Source organism: Columba livia, chromosome 7 (genome assembly GCF_036013475.1).
Source record: "Columba livia isolate bColLiv1 breed racing homer chromosome 7, bColLiv1.pat.W.v2, whole genome shotgun sequence".
NCBI lineage: Eukaryota > Metazoa > Chordata > Aves > Columbiformes > Columbidae > Columba > Columba livia.
The window spans coordinates 22,499,172-22,512,539 of NC_088608.1; the positions used below are offsets into that span (position 1 = coordinate 22,499,172).

General features: G+C 37.4%; 1 long non-coding RNA gene across 1 annotated transcript in view; it reads right to left on the minus strand.

The window, feature by feature from the left end:
• Positions 1–798: 798 nt before the first annotated feature.
• The window catches only part of LOC110365581 (uncharacterized), a 31,665-nt gene continuing 19,095 nt past the window's right edge, over positions 799–13,368 (minus strand). The window contains exons 6-8 of the long non-coding RNA XR_010473910.1: positions 6,660–6,872; positions 5,547–5,684; positions 799–3,832 (exon numbers count right to left, since the gene is read on the minus strand). This is a non-coding gene — a long non-coding RNA (uncharacterized LOC110365581). The remainder of the gene's footprint in view (positions 3,833–5,546; positions 5,685–6,659; positions 6,873–13,368) is intronic.

Here is a 13,368-nt window from a genome sequence, read left to right on the forward strand (position 1 = left end):
AGACGGAGATAACTGAGGAGGAAAGAGAAGGGTAATTTGTTATTACAATGTCTCTCGGGGCCCAATTCTTCACCATTGTATATAAAGTTTCTATCACTGGCTTCAAGCCAACAGTGAGTAAATAACATTAAAGAGCACTTAGATGTTCCAAGCCTCATTCCTTTAATAAGAGATATCTTCTTTTTATACACACAGTATGTTATCCTTGCGAACTAGTGTATAGATGCTTTTTGAATCATTTAATTTCATAATTCTAATTCATAAGTTAGTAAAGAAAGTGATATTTTGTGCAAAATTTCTCTACCATCATATATTAAACACAGCTAACCCACCTTATAACTAGGTACAAGCCTTTAAAAGCGGGGGATTATTGAAGGGGAGCATTTTCTAAAATGTGACATGAAAAGTGTATTCTGTTGTCAAAAAATAAAGTGTGACCAGAAATTTACCTTTCAGCATAATGAAAAACAGTTAAGATCACAAAATAAGAGGACAGTGGACAAACAGCTCTTGCAAAAGCCATGTCAAATAATTTGGATAAACTGGTAACTACAATTTTATGAATTAACGATTAAAATTATGAGTGTGTGCAGTATTACCCAAACTGTTCTTGAGCTGCGCTTATCAGAATTCACTGATATGATTAGATGTGACAAAAAGATATACTCACATCCTCTACAAAGGTCAGTTCTTTGCGGTTATTTTGCTTGCTTGACAAATTGATAGGAGAAAAATGACATTAACGTATACTTATTTTTATATAGAATATATAGATATGAAAGGGCACCAAGACTTGCTGTGAAAAGCCAAGGAAAAGCAGAGTAATAGGTGGTACCATCAAGTGCAATCTCTTTAAAACAAAGAAGTTTTCACTGTCTTCATGTGCACAATTTAAAGCAGGATAAACATGCAAGGATTCCTTACAGAACAGGGAGAAGAGGGTTAGCAGAAAAAAAAATTGTTTGCTACTATTGAAAACTGATTTAATTGAAATTGGCCTTGAGTAAAGCTAAAAGAGCAAACTGTTGGTCCATTGTCTGAAACTAAGCACAGCAGGGAAAAATGAAGAATCTTGCGCAGTTTTGGTTGTTGGTGTTTGGGGTTTTTTTTGTGTTTGTTTTTTTTTTTTTTTTTTTTTTTTTAGTTTTAATTTAAATAAATTCTGGTTACTGAAGAGTCAAGGAAATGTAAGACACTTTTACATAGAGGGCTGAGGTAGTCAAGGAGTATTGCTTGGGACTGAGGGAATAGCTGTGTAGGATGCTGGAGCAGCAGAACAGAACTAGACAGGTTATTCAGAGAGGCAAAGAGAGCAGAAGGAAGTTGGTATTGTGGGTGTGGGAAATCAGATGTGAAGGACAAAGAGGGATAAGAAAGAAAAAAAAAAAATCAGCTATGTTGAGCAACCACTCATCCTGATTTGCTACAGTGGAGTGAAAGAGGATCACTGGAGTGAGAACAAGGGGAGCTGCACTGAACTGGGCACTTCTGGCAGTTGAAGAACATAATTTGTTCCTTGATTTTGACAGTGTCATTACGCTCGTGGACATAAACCCAACTCATTTAGGAAGGGCATTTTCTCCCCTTGTTCGTGGGCATCACCTTGAAGGTAACGCTAACTGAATCACGCCTGTATTATGACACAGTCTACATCTTGTCTTAAACATAGCTAGAATAAAGTTCCCTGCAAATATAAGCTGCTGTGATCCAACATGTATAAATCATCCATCAAAATAAAACCATTGTCTCTAGTACCACCCCACAAGCAAACCTCCATATCAACTACATCCAACCCAAACCCATCCAGACATGAACACTATAAGGAACCTCATGCTATTTGCAATGCCTTTGTGTTTCCCATCTCTCTAGAGAAACAAATTCCAAGCTAGAAGTTGGAAAGCAAATACACTGGGCTTACGTAGCGTGTATGTGAAAGACTAAGTGTACTCAAGCCCCCACTCATGGTTTCTTCCAACTCTGGCAGCTAGCTCATCCACCCCCTCAGGAAAGCTGTTTTCCTCTTTGGAGCTAATGAGCTGGGATTTATAGACACCTGCCTAACTACAACATGCAGTTGCTGCTCTTGAAATAAAAGAACACATCTGTGATTCATTACAAGACACCTACATGCATAAAAGGTGCCCCCGCAAATTCAATCGGCTATGGATTCTTTGCAGAACATTGCTTTGATATCGGCCTCCATGCTAAAGTGAACAATTAGACAGTTGCCACAAAACCAGCATAATTTTGGTTCCACATCTGCACATCACCCATCAGAATGGAGACAATATTTCATTTGGCTTCTGGACATGAAAACAAGCACATTGTTCAACAGCAACAGTAAGAAGGAGGTGGGGTCATAAAGTACATATTCTGCTGTATAGAATACTACCAGCCACAGCCATGATTTGGAGGTAGCAACGTGCATTTTCAGAATTATTTTCATAAGTGGTCATATGAGAAACAGAATCAACTGACAGAAAACTTGGCAGGAAACTGGTGAATTATTATAGTGGCTGTTTATTAGCACAGCATTTAAGATCACCAGAAGTCCAGTGCCCATAACAGTCATTACTTTAGCTTGGTAATTTACAAGGGCAATAACTTAGACTTTTTTTTTTTTTCCCTCGGTGACAAGAGATCCATGCTCAGACAAAGTTAAGCACCTGATAGTCCCAAAGGTAAAGTGAAGGTTAGGCACATAATGAGTACTTTGAACAAATGCCCATGGGTAAATCCAGCAAATAGCAATGAAAATCCTTTTGTCAGTTCCTATAACTTCCAAATTCCAGAAAGCTAAACCCCAGAGATATCTGCTTTGTTTCATGACATCGAATTATGCAACTACTACTATTTCTGGAGATACTGGCCTGTGAAAATTACTCTTTCAGTATGAAGGAACCAAACAAAAAATATCCAAATAGTAAAATTTTGATATTTATGCATGAGAAGATTTTTGAACCACTCAGTGAGTCATTTTATGGAGCAATTAACTTTCCATTTTATGTAGATATTCTTTCCTCGTCTGCCACCTTTTTAATAGTCCTTTGCATAAATTGGTAAAATAATTTCTCATTCCCTCAGAAACAACAGCTGCATTGTGAACTCCTGAATTGGCATGTCTTTGGAATGTATTATAATAATTCAGAAACCGCTGCCATTTCTGTAAAGCTTTCATTCATACGAAGGTTGCTTCAAACATCCCATCCTCCCTCCCCCTTTGATTGCTATTGCTGATCCCGGTTAGATTGTCCAGCCTCTTCCCCTGCTCTCCCAACTCCCTCTCCCGCCTCCAGTCTCAGCCCTCTCCCTCTCAAGCTCTTGACACAATCTCCTTCCCTTGCCCTCGCCTAGGTCTGGCTCTCTGTAGCCTTCTCAGTCGAATTAGACACAAATGACTTGTCTTGACTTTCAAAGCCCTTTGTGGCCTATCCGCTCACCACTGACCCTCTCATGTTCAGTATCAAAAGGTCAGCTCTTGCTTCCAATTAGTCCATGAGCCAAGGTACCTTCCTCTGAGTGCAATGCTTTCAAACAAGCCCAGTCATGCTCTTTCCTCTGTTGCCCCTCAGACTTGGGGAAGGAATTGCCTATCAGTATCTGCAAAGCCTCCACGTTCTGCCTTTTTAAACCCCTCTTCAGATCTTCAGATACCACAGCAAGAGCCAGGTTGTTTGTGTGCCAGAGCGATGCTAACCAACACAACAGGAGGGTTTCCTAGGGTCCTCCTTTGTACCTCATTGGTGTCAGTCCTATACAGGGAAATGCAATTTTTCTTTGCCCTGTTTTGCAGCATCTCTCTGTTGTGGCTGATAACCTGATCTTGTGGGCCCTGCAAAGATACAGAAAATAATGAACAAGAGAAATAATGATAAGGAAAGCATTGGTTTCAAAGGCCCAGATTCAGGCATTGAAAAGCTAACATCAACTGAAAATTCTTACTGAATTAAAAGTCCTGGTCCGTCACCTACAAGTTCAGAGTGGACCTTTCTCATTTCAGACAGAGCTGTGAAGTCTAGGAAAACTATACACAGCTCATGTGGTTCTAACGTAGCTAAAGGTGGGTAGAATGCCACAGATTTGGCAAAAGGTTGGTTTTCTTGATTTATTTCAGAGCCCTGCCCCAACTACCGAAAATTCTTACATTCTCAAAGAAACAATCACCAGTGTACTTTAACTTCAGCAAATTCACCCACCTCACCTCAGCATTTCTATTGCAAATAGTTGTTTTCGTTGCAGTTTTCCCAAAATTTTAGACTGAGGTACTCAAGCAGGAAAAATTCATTCTGATAAAGGTTATAAGTAACTGAAATTTTATTAAGTATCTGCAATTCATTCATATTAATAACCTAAAACACAGCCATTCAGTTGGAAGTTTAAGGCAAACTGATAAATGATGCTCCCAGCTCCATTATTATAAACATAGTGGTTTATTATGAAGGTAATTGTGGGTTGTTCAAGTAGAGGATGGAGATGCGTGTGTGGGAAGTAGCAGAATGGAGGTAGCCAAGTGAGTAGAGTGTAGGTGAATAGCTGAATGGCTTAACTGTTAATTTCCTTGGGTTTTACGATTTACATTAGTATGCAGAGGAGTGGGATCTAACTCTAAGAACTTTTCTGAGCAGGGAAAAATAACATATAATGTGCACATAACCATGTGAAATACAGAAACACTATGTCTTATATTACATAATTTACTTGGAAGTTTTAGCTTATTGACAGCAAGGCCCTGCTGGGTTTCAGAACCTGGGAATGTAGCTTTTATGAAGGAAATTATCCTTCAAGAAATGAGCAACAATACCATTTGCTTCATACCTCTGACAAAATATTTAGCTCTGTCATTGAAATATAATTGCTCTATTTTTACAATGTTAGTGCTATTGATAAATGCAGATTGCAAGGAATAAGTAAATTCTCTTATAGTGATAAAATGTTTTGTATTTTTTTTTTTTTAAAGGTAAGAAAACTGACACTTATTCCACATTCTTGACTTCAAAAAAAAATGTTACCATTATTAGTTATGGTAATGGTTCAAGGTTTTCGTGGTCTACTATTTTTAATACTCCAGTGTAATCTACTCCAGTCATCCTTGACAGAGAATAAAGATGGGTTTTCAAGGATCACAGCTTTCACACTGTGTGGAAATGCCCATTTACTGTCTTGAGAGTAATCACACACACACACAGAGAAAAAGACAATGATATTTTGACTGGTATTTATAAACTGAATCTAGGACAAAATGTACCTTTCTGCCAAAAAACCTGTTTTTTCATGGCTAAATTCACTGTGTACCCAGAAATCCCATACTGCTTGTGAAATTGCCATCTTTAATGGGCATTTTATCCCTCTGGCCATCACAACTGCAGCCTTTAGCACTGACATGAAGCCATCACTTAAAACCAGCTTGTCATTTTCTAGTAAATACAAAATTTATACTGTTCTACAAAGTTGGAAGAAAAAAAAATTCCCAAACCCTCTAGAACCTGTTTCATGAGCAGTATGTCAATACATATATATATTTTTAAACAGATATAAAATGTGAAGACCTTTGGCTCTGCAGTTTTCATTCTCTCCTCTGTGTTGAAATTATTTCCGTGACTGCCTGAAATGTTGGACTTCAGACTTAGTCTTCAAACTGGCAATTCAGCTTTGACTTCTGAGCTCAAGCAACCATTCCTGATGGACTGGAAGAAAGAAAGATTTATGACGTCTCAGCCAGCTACACTCTCCAGATCAGTTAAATATGGTGTTCATTTTGGTGCAGAGGGGCAAAGGTCTGCTGAGATCAGGCATCAGAAGATTCTGCAGAAGCACCTGGAGACCCAAAGCCACATTTCTTTTTCTCTAGTCATGCAAGAATACTCCTTTCCCTGCTTCTCCCTGAGCTCACGAGGACTCAGTGCCATCTGAGAAGGATGGTTCATTCTGGCATTGGGATGCAACTTGGGTCTTACAGATAAGGAAAGAGGAAATTCCGCTAATACCTATGCCTGCTTTATGTTCCACTGAAAAACTGGAATTGCTTTAAAGTATTGAAGTAAGACATGTAAGAAATATTTCTTTTACCCTTATTCAGAACATGTTTTCATGCTTTTCTCTGCCGCCATGGAAGAAATAAAATTATTAGAAAAGCAGGAGAAGAGAGAGTGGAAGGAAGGAAGAAGAAAAGAGAATGAAAAAGAGTTAAAATATCCAAGCAAACCCCTGATTCTAGGAATTAAAGCTTTAAGAAGAACCTAGATGATAAATGTCACAAATCTCAGTATCACAAAATCCAATAAAGTCATAAGAATGGACCATTTTGATTCTTCTGGGTGTGTTCAAAGGACAGCATGTGGATCATTTTGTTACCACATTGTGCATAATGTGTAAATTTTGCCTTAGTGTCTACTCTTAGTTTGACACCTTTCAGAAGGACTAAGCAGAAACTGAACAAATCTAAGAGAGATCCTCTTAACCTGTAAGACATTTCATAAAACTGTTTTGCATTGCTGACCTGTGTTATATTTAGCAATATTCAAACTATTCAGCTTTTGGTTGAAGTTCTTAGTAGTCTGAACACAATCAGAAAAGATAGTTCCAAATAACACAATATTGGAGGAAGGGGGGAAATCATATGAACACATGAAAAGCAACATAGCTTAATCCAATAACTCTACCTTCTCAATGCCAGTGCTGCTGACAGCATCCAAGGCTCCCAGGTACCCCGTATGTATCAGTCAACAGCTGTGCAGTTCACCAGGACTGGGAATTTGGTTTTATTTTAAAACTCATATAATCAGGAGAGACTTTTGGCTGTGCTGTGGGGTTTTTCACTCACCCAAGATCAATCAGGCATTTCAGGAGTTTATTCTGATTTCACAGAATTTTACCTGAAGGAAGTAAACACAATTTAGAAATGAAAATTTTGGGGGATTCTATAAAACAAACAAACAAAAAACAACAAAAACCAAAACCACAATAAAATCCAACAAAAACAAAACCAACCAACCAACAACAACAAAAAAACAAAAACACCAAACCAAACTGAAATTGTACTTAACAGTTTAAAAAGCTGAAATATTGGTATTTCATTTTTTCTCATCAAAACATTTCCTTCAGCCTCAAAAATTTACTAAAATACTTGGGAAAACATAAATGTAAAAGTATGTTCGTATCTATCTCTATATAAAAACGGCACTGCCTTGTCAAAAAGTCTGTTAAAATAAGTCTTTCGTAAATGCTACCAGAGAACAGAGGAACCCTTAGTTTTAAAAAGCAAGCCTTAAACAAAAGTGTCAGGAGACAATGTGCTAAAAATTAGCACTCATCCTCCAACAGAAACTTGGGTTTAGGGGTTTTTTGCTGCTTTCTAATGCAGTTACATACTGACAAAGAAGTTATATACTGACATAGTATTTTTAAAATGAAGATCACTACAGCTGGTCTTACAGACTCTGGTACTATTGTGTATTGTCAGCTCGGTTATTTTAAGTCAAAATTCAGTCATATTTATGACATGCTGTCAGTTTATTTTGTCTTGTTCATGAGATACTGGTGCATTTTTGCCCATCCGAGACTATGATCTAGTCATAAATACTTAAAGACTCTATGATACAGACCAATCCATGACGTACCCAAGCACGTGCACAGCTGGATACAAATATACACAATACACAGCACAAGGAGAAACAACAGAAAGAGACAGCTGTAAAAATTAGTGTAAGTTAATTAAAAAAATAAATTAAAAATAAAATTATATTTAAAAAGAGCATGTTTTAAAAGATCATTCAAAACGATATTTTAGAGAGTAATCTCAGAGGTGAAGTGGAAGGTCGGTGCTCATTAAAACCATTCACTTTTTTCAGGTTTGGCAGTTCCACCTGGCCACCAACCAGTGCAGAGGCAATTCCAGCAGCCTCTCTGCTGGAAGCTGGATGCTACCACATTCAGATTTAGCATCATCTGGTCAGTGCCCCCTCCCTCACAAAATAAGGATTGCTCATTATTTCTCCTTCCTTAGCTCAAAATAACACCATTGGCCCTAACTTTAAGCATAAGTAGGTATATTCTAGCCTCCATTTCAGTGTGAATGACACAACTCTGTCTAAGTCTGGCAGGGAACAGATCTATGTTTTTCTTGCTTCTTCAGAGTAGAAGGGGGAATCATGAGACTTTCTGTGGGATTATGAAAATTTCCTCTGAAGATTTCTCTCGTCTCTGACCCTGTGTGAGTCACTTTAGAGTACCAAAAAGCAGCTTCAAGACCAGACTTGCATTCTTTGGGCAGCAAATACCTTATTTTCTCACTTAGGCATCTTCTGTAAATACATAAACACTCAGTTATGTGAAACTAACCTGTTGGAAAGGGCCGGATCACACTTAAAACCAGGTCAAGTACAGATTACAGAAATGTAGAAGTGGCTCAAATGACACCCAGCTGGTGAAGCTCTGTGGAATTCTACAAGAGGTCAGAACTCAAAATGTTCCATTTTTTTTATGTTTTGCTTTCTATATTTCAGGAAAACTAAAAAAATAACAAGAGAATCTACCAGGACTTTCTTTAACCTCTTGGAAACAGATGTGGCTCCTGCCTGCTATCTGTAGAATTCCTGTATGAAGGTCAAGGCTTGGAATATCTGATGGTGAACAGGACAGCAAAGATTACAGAGTTATGCAAAGCTATCCACCATCTGAATAAATGGAAATCAGTGGGTATTGATCAGCTCTCCGGAGAAATGTTGAAAGAGGGCAGGAAGGTCAAAACATGGAAGCTACACTACCTTGGAAAAGAACGAAGTAAAGGTCAAATGACAGCAGCAGGACAACAAATTCTCAATGTACTATGCACAGCACGTAAATTGTAGCACAGCAGAAGAGAAATTTCACAAAGTGCACAAATACAGCATGGAGATATATTATATGTCAAAAAGATGAGGCATAGGAATGAAAAAATAAGACCTATGACAACACAGACGGAAATATCTTATACAGGCCTTAGTGTAAAAGCCAGTTCGGTCCGGGACCTGTTTGTTGCAGATCTGTAGTTTCTAGCAGTTATTGAACAGTTTGTCAAAGAACAAAACCTGAATATGCAAAATATTGTAAAGCAATATTTTGAAGCAGATGAGCATTGTGGAAAGAATTGCTGGAAAACAAAAAACCTCCACAGTCTTTAAGGCACACACGCTTCTCATTTTACTTTACAAAACTTCTTTTCTCCATTTCTGAACCATTGCCATGTACCTTTTCCTTGGTGCCTGATCTAAAGCTGCTGAGGCTGCAAAATGTTGGTTGTAGCTACCTCTACTCAGTACAGCACAACACAGAGAAGTGTATCAGACACTGGCTGTTCTGCAAGTGTGCTCTACCACGTGAGTTCTGCCAGAAATGCTGTACTGTCTGGTTCGAGTGGGAACCTAACACTATGATATGTCTCAAATCAAGGAAATAATTTGAAAGAAAATGACAAACCACAGAGCAGAGAAAATCAAACAAATCCTTGAAAAATGGCTAAAACCATGCTGGAAATCTTAAGGAAGTATTTTGGAAAAATATGCTTAAACCCACATGAAACAAGCTATGCTTATGTTCTTTTTTAATTAAACAGTATTTTAAAGACCACACGTTACTCAAAAAGCCTGAAAAACTCAGTACGAAATTATTTCTAGAAAACTACAGGAAATTCTACTCCTGCAAGGTTAACTCATCTGAATTTTATTTCCATCTGTCTTTAAAGGAAAATGAACCATGAAGAATCTCATTTATTCCCGTGACTGATGACATTACAAACATCAAGTTTGGTCCAGTCATCTTCACTTAAGCCAACAACATAGGTGAATAAGCATTTAGCAGAGATTCTAGGTTACTATATATGTTAAATTACTGTTTTACAACTGAACGCCTACTGGGAGAATTGTAACAAATAGGTGAAGCATTTTCCACTGAATACTCTCTTCAGCATCATTTCATAGTGTCTCTCACCATGATTCTAACTGGTAAAATAAATCTGGTTGCTGGAAATAAACCCACCTAAACCCAAGCTAAGATTTCTTTTCCTTGGTTTCATTCTCCACTCCAGAAAAAAAAAAACCAACACTATGTGTTTGCTCCATGCTAAAAACACAGAAAGGGGCATTCTCACACACGCCCATAAAAATGCACAAATACCATGCCAAGTGTGTTTGGATTGCTTTCAGCAGCACAGTAGTATAAAAAACATGAAGCTGCATGTGCTTTCAAAATACTCTGGATTTACTTTTTTTCCTCCTTTATGCTGCCTTTACACTCGTGCAACTAACTCTAATTTGGTGCATTTACACTAATGTGGTGAACTAGTCCCACGTACCTGCTTCACTTCCTTCATAAAAGTATGTTTTTATTACTGCCAGCAATACAGAGTCAGAGGTCGTTGTGTTCAACTCTCTCTACTTCACCCCAAATGTCAAATTTGTCATTTGAAAATCTGTCAAATTATGTCCTACAACTTTCAGAAGTATGCCAGGGAATGCATCAGCACATTACTTTGGAAGTAACATTAGAGTTACATTAGAACTTAAAGATTAAGAAGATATTAGAATATTTTCCCAGTATCTTCAGGAAGCATAATAAAAAAGACACAAACCAGCACTCAACTCCTGTAGCCTTCTGGCGTAACTTACACTAAGCTTAGTTCAATCTTCCAAAAACATCTAACCTCTCCACCTGCCCTGCAGAAGGGTGCCTTCCTGAGCTCTACACAGTTTTTGCTGTCAGCAGCTTTCTCAGGTGAGTTACTGCAGAAAGTCAGTGGGGCTGACTGTGGGATTTACAGTGGGAAGTCAGTAGCTAAATTTACTCACACAAACCAGCTGGCTCAGACACATACCTTTTCTTTTTACTCCAACTTGAAGCTCAAGGAGCAACACTTAAATACCCTTCAAAATCAATAAGGACATGATTTTGCCATTTCTGCCATTCAAGCTTTTTCTCCAGAAGCAAGAAGAGAATGAAACAATATGACCTGAATTGGAGTTTGCCTAATTTACTCTTATCTTGCAGGTAGTACAAGGATTACAAGGATGATTTTATGAGGCATCCTGTAACTGGATTCTGCACATGAAAAAAAAGAAATCAATAAATTGATTCTTTCTCACTAACAAAGATAATTTACCACAAATACTGTATTTATTACAATTCATTCTGTTGTATTTCTGCCTGGTGAAGTTATTTGTCAATCATAAAATTAGAAAAAAACTCTCGTAACTCCCAGTTATTGTACTTTCTTACCTTTAACTGTTGACAAATTCTGTCAATAAAAAAATTGCCAGCCATTCTCTCTTGAATCTGCCCAGCCAAAGCCTTGTAATTCCCTGCTGCTGGAAGAAATTATGTTCTCTACTTTGCCTTGGTTAAGCAAGGCAGATATCACCAGGAAATACAAATATTCTCATCTACAATGTAAGATCATTGCATAGAATTCACAGCCTACTTTGCAAATTCACACCGCTTCACATATGGTGATGCTAATTACCGGGGAAGAGTAACAAGACCTTCCAAAAGTTTTAGCACTTCTCACTTTGAAATCTAAGAGCGGTCTGTAAAAAAAACCTGATAAGATCATCGCAAATTAAATTCTTACCTGAAAGAAAAAAATAACATCTAGAATAGAAAAAAACCTCAAACAACCCCAAAACTAAGGGCCATGTTATAAACCTGTTCTCACCTATGGTAGAAATCAGACACATTTAAATAAATTAGACTATTTTGGAAAGTACTTGCATACAAGTGGGTATAAGCCGTTCACAATTTGACTGCAATTACACTTCAAAATTCTACATAATTACCCTTAAAAGCCAGTGTGATGTAATGAGAAAGATATTGACTAGACTAGAATCAGAAGAGAATCCGTTGTGCTAGATAGAACCTAAAAAGATAATGTAGTCCAGCCACTTTACCAAAAGAGAATTATGCAAGACATATTTACCTAGTTTCCCACAAAGCTTTCCCAACATCCCTAGATAGCTTAGGATATTGTCATGTTGCTTTTAGCATCAGATTTATTTTATAATTGCCAGGATAAAATTTTGCCAAAAATTATAACAGTTTCCTTTTCTGTCCTTCCTCCCATCCTTCTAAATTACAAGTTTTGTAAAGCAGCAACTGCTTCTAGCTATGCTTATATATTAGCTCACAGAACATTCCCACTTAAGTTTCCAGATTATATTATAAAACAGATAATCGTAGTGGATCTTTGCTCTTAGTTTTCTGCTCTCGTCAAATTTTCCAAACTATCAAGAAAATGAAGAAGGGTTCTTCTTCATCAGTTTATTTATTTATTTATTTTTAATAGGGGCTTTTGAGTCACTAAAAGCTTTCCATCCTCTCATCCTCTTATCTTTTCCTCATCTTCCGGCTTGTTCTCTCCAAGAACAGGCTCTTTTGATGCTTGTTCACTGCGTCAATCAGAGTGATGGTGGTACTGACTTGGACTTACCCTCTTCAGCTTGGATGGCAGTTAATTTTGTGCTTTTATCCAGAATTTCACCACAGGCACCTTATTTTCTCAGTTCATCTTCCATTAACTTCTTTTTCCAATGATAATCACTAGCACATCTTGCCTCACATATGAACATAAACAATGACCCTGAACTAGTGAGAGTACAAGGGAGGTGAGCACGTACAATAGTGAAAAAACATTATTTCTGTTTCTTTCACGACATCTTTAACTCTTACAATTGAAATGTAAAATGCCTGGTTATCACCCACAGGCCACAGCTGGAGACAAAACATCTCCCTCTACAATGATAGCCATGGCTGACACTTGCTTCAGGGTCAGAAAGGGATCCAAAGGTTGCTTTTGTTTTAGCATGTCATTTCAACATTTCCTTTTTAGCTCAGAAATACAATAAATACAAACTGGATTTACCCCCGGCTCCACACCCACCCCCTGCAATGAAGCTTCTCTGGAAATGCCACTTACATTTTTTCATCATAAAATGTTATTGTATTTATTTTAATCTGTATTGTTTAAATTCTTTTGGGTGTATTTTTGCAAAAACAGTTGGGATGTATGTTCAGTTTTTCTTCATTTTTGTAAAACTTCAGATTGTCAGAATTATGTTTCAGTTGTTCCCTCTAGCAACACAATTTTTTTGGAAGATGGTGCAGAAAAGAATTCTTAGCATGGGGGAAAAGAAAGAGGTAGGAAGTAGCAAAAAGAGAAAGACAAGAAACAGCAAATTGAGGTTGTTTTCTACAAACAAACAAACAAGACGTAAACTAAAATTTCCATAACTGTTTTATTAGAAATTGCAAATTTTAAAAAACCCTACAAAAATTTCAAATTTTTACTGAAATGGGAATATTCTTCTGTCACAAATTAGATTGCAGAACAATAGTTACAAAAAA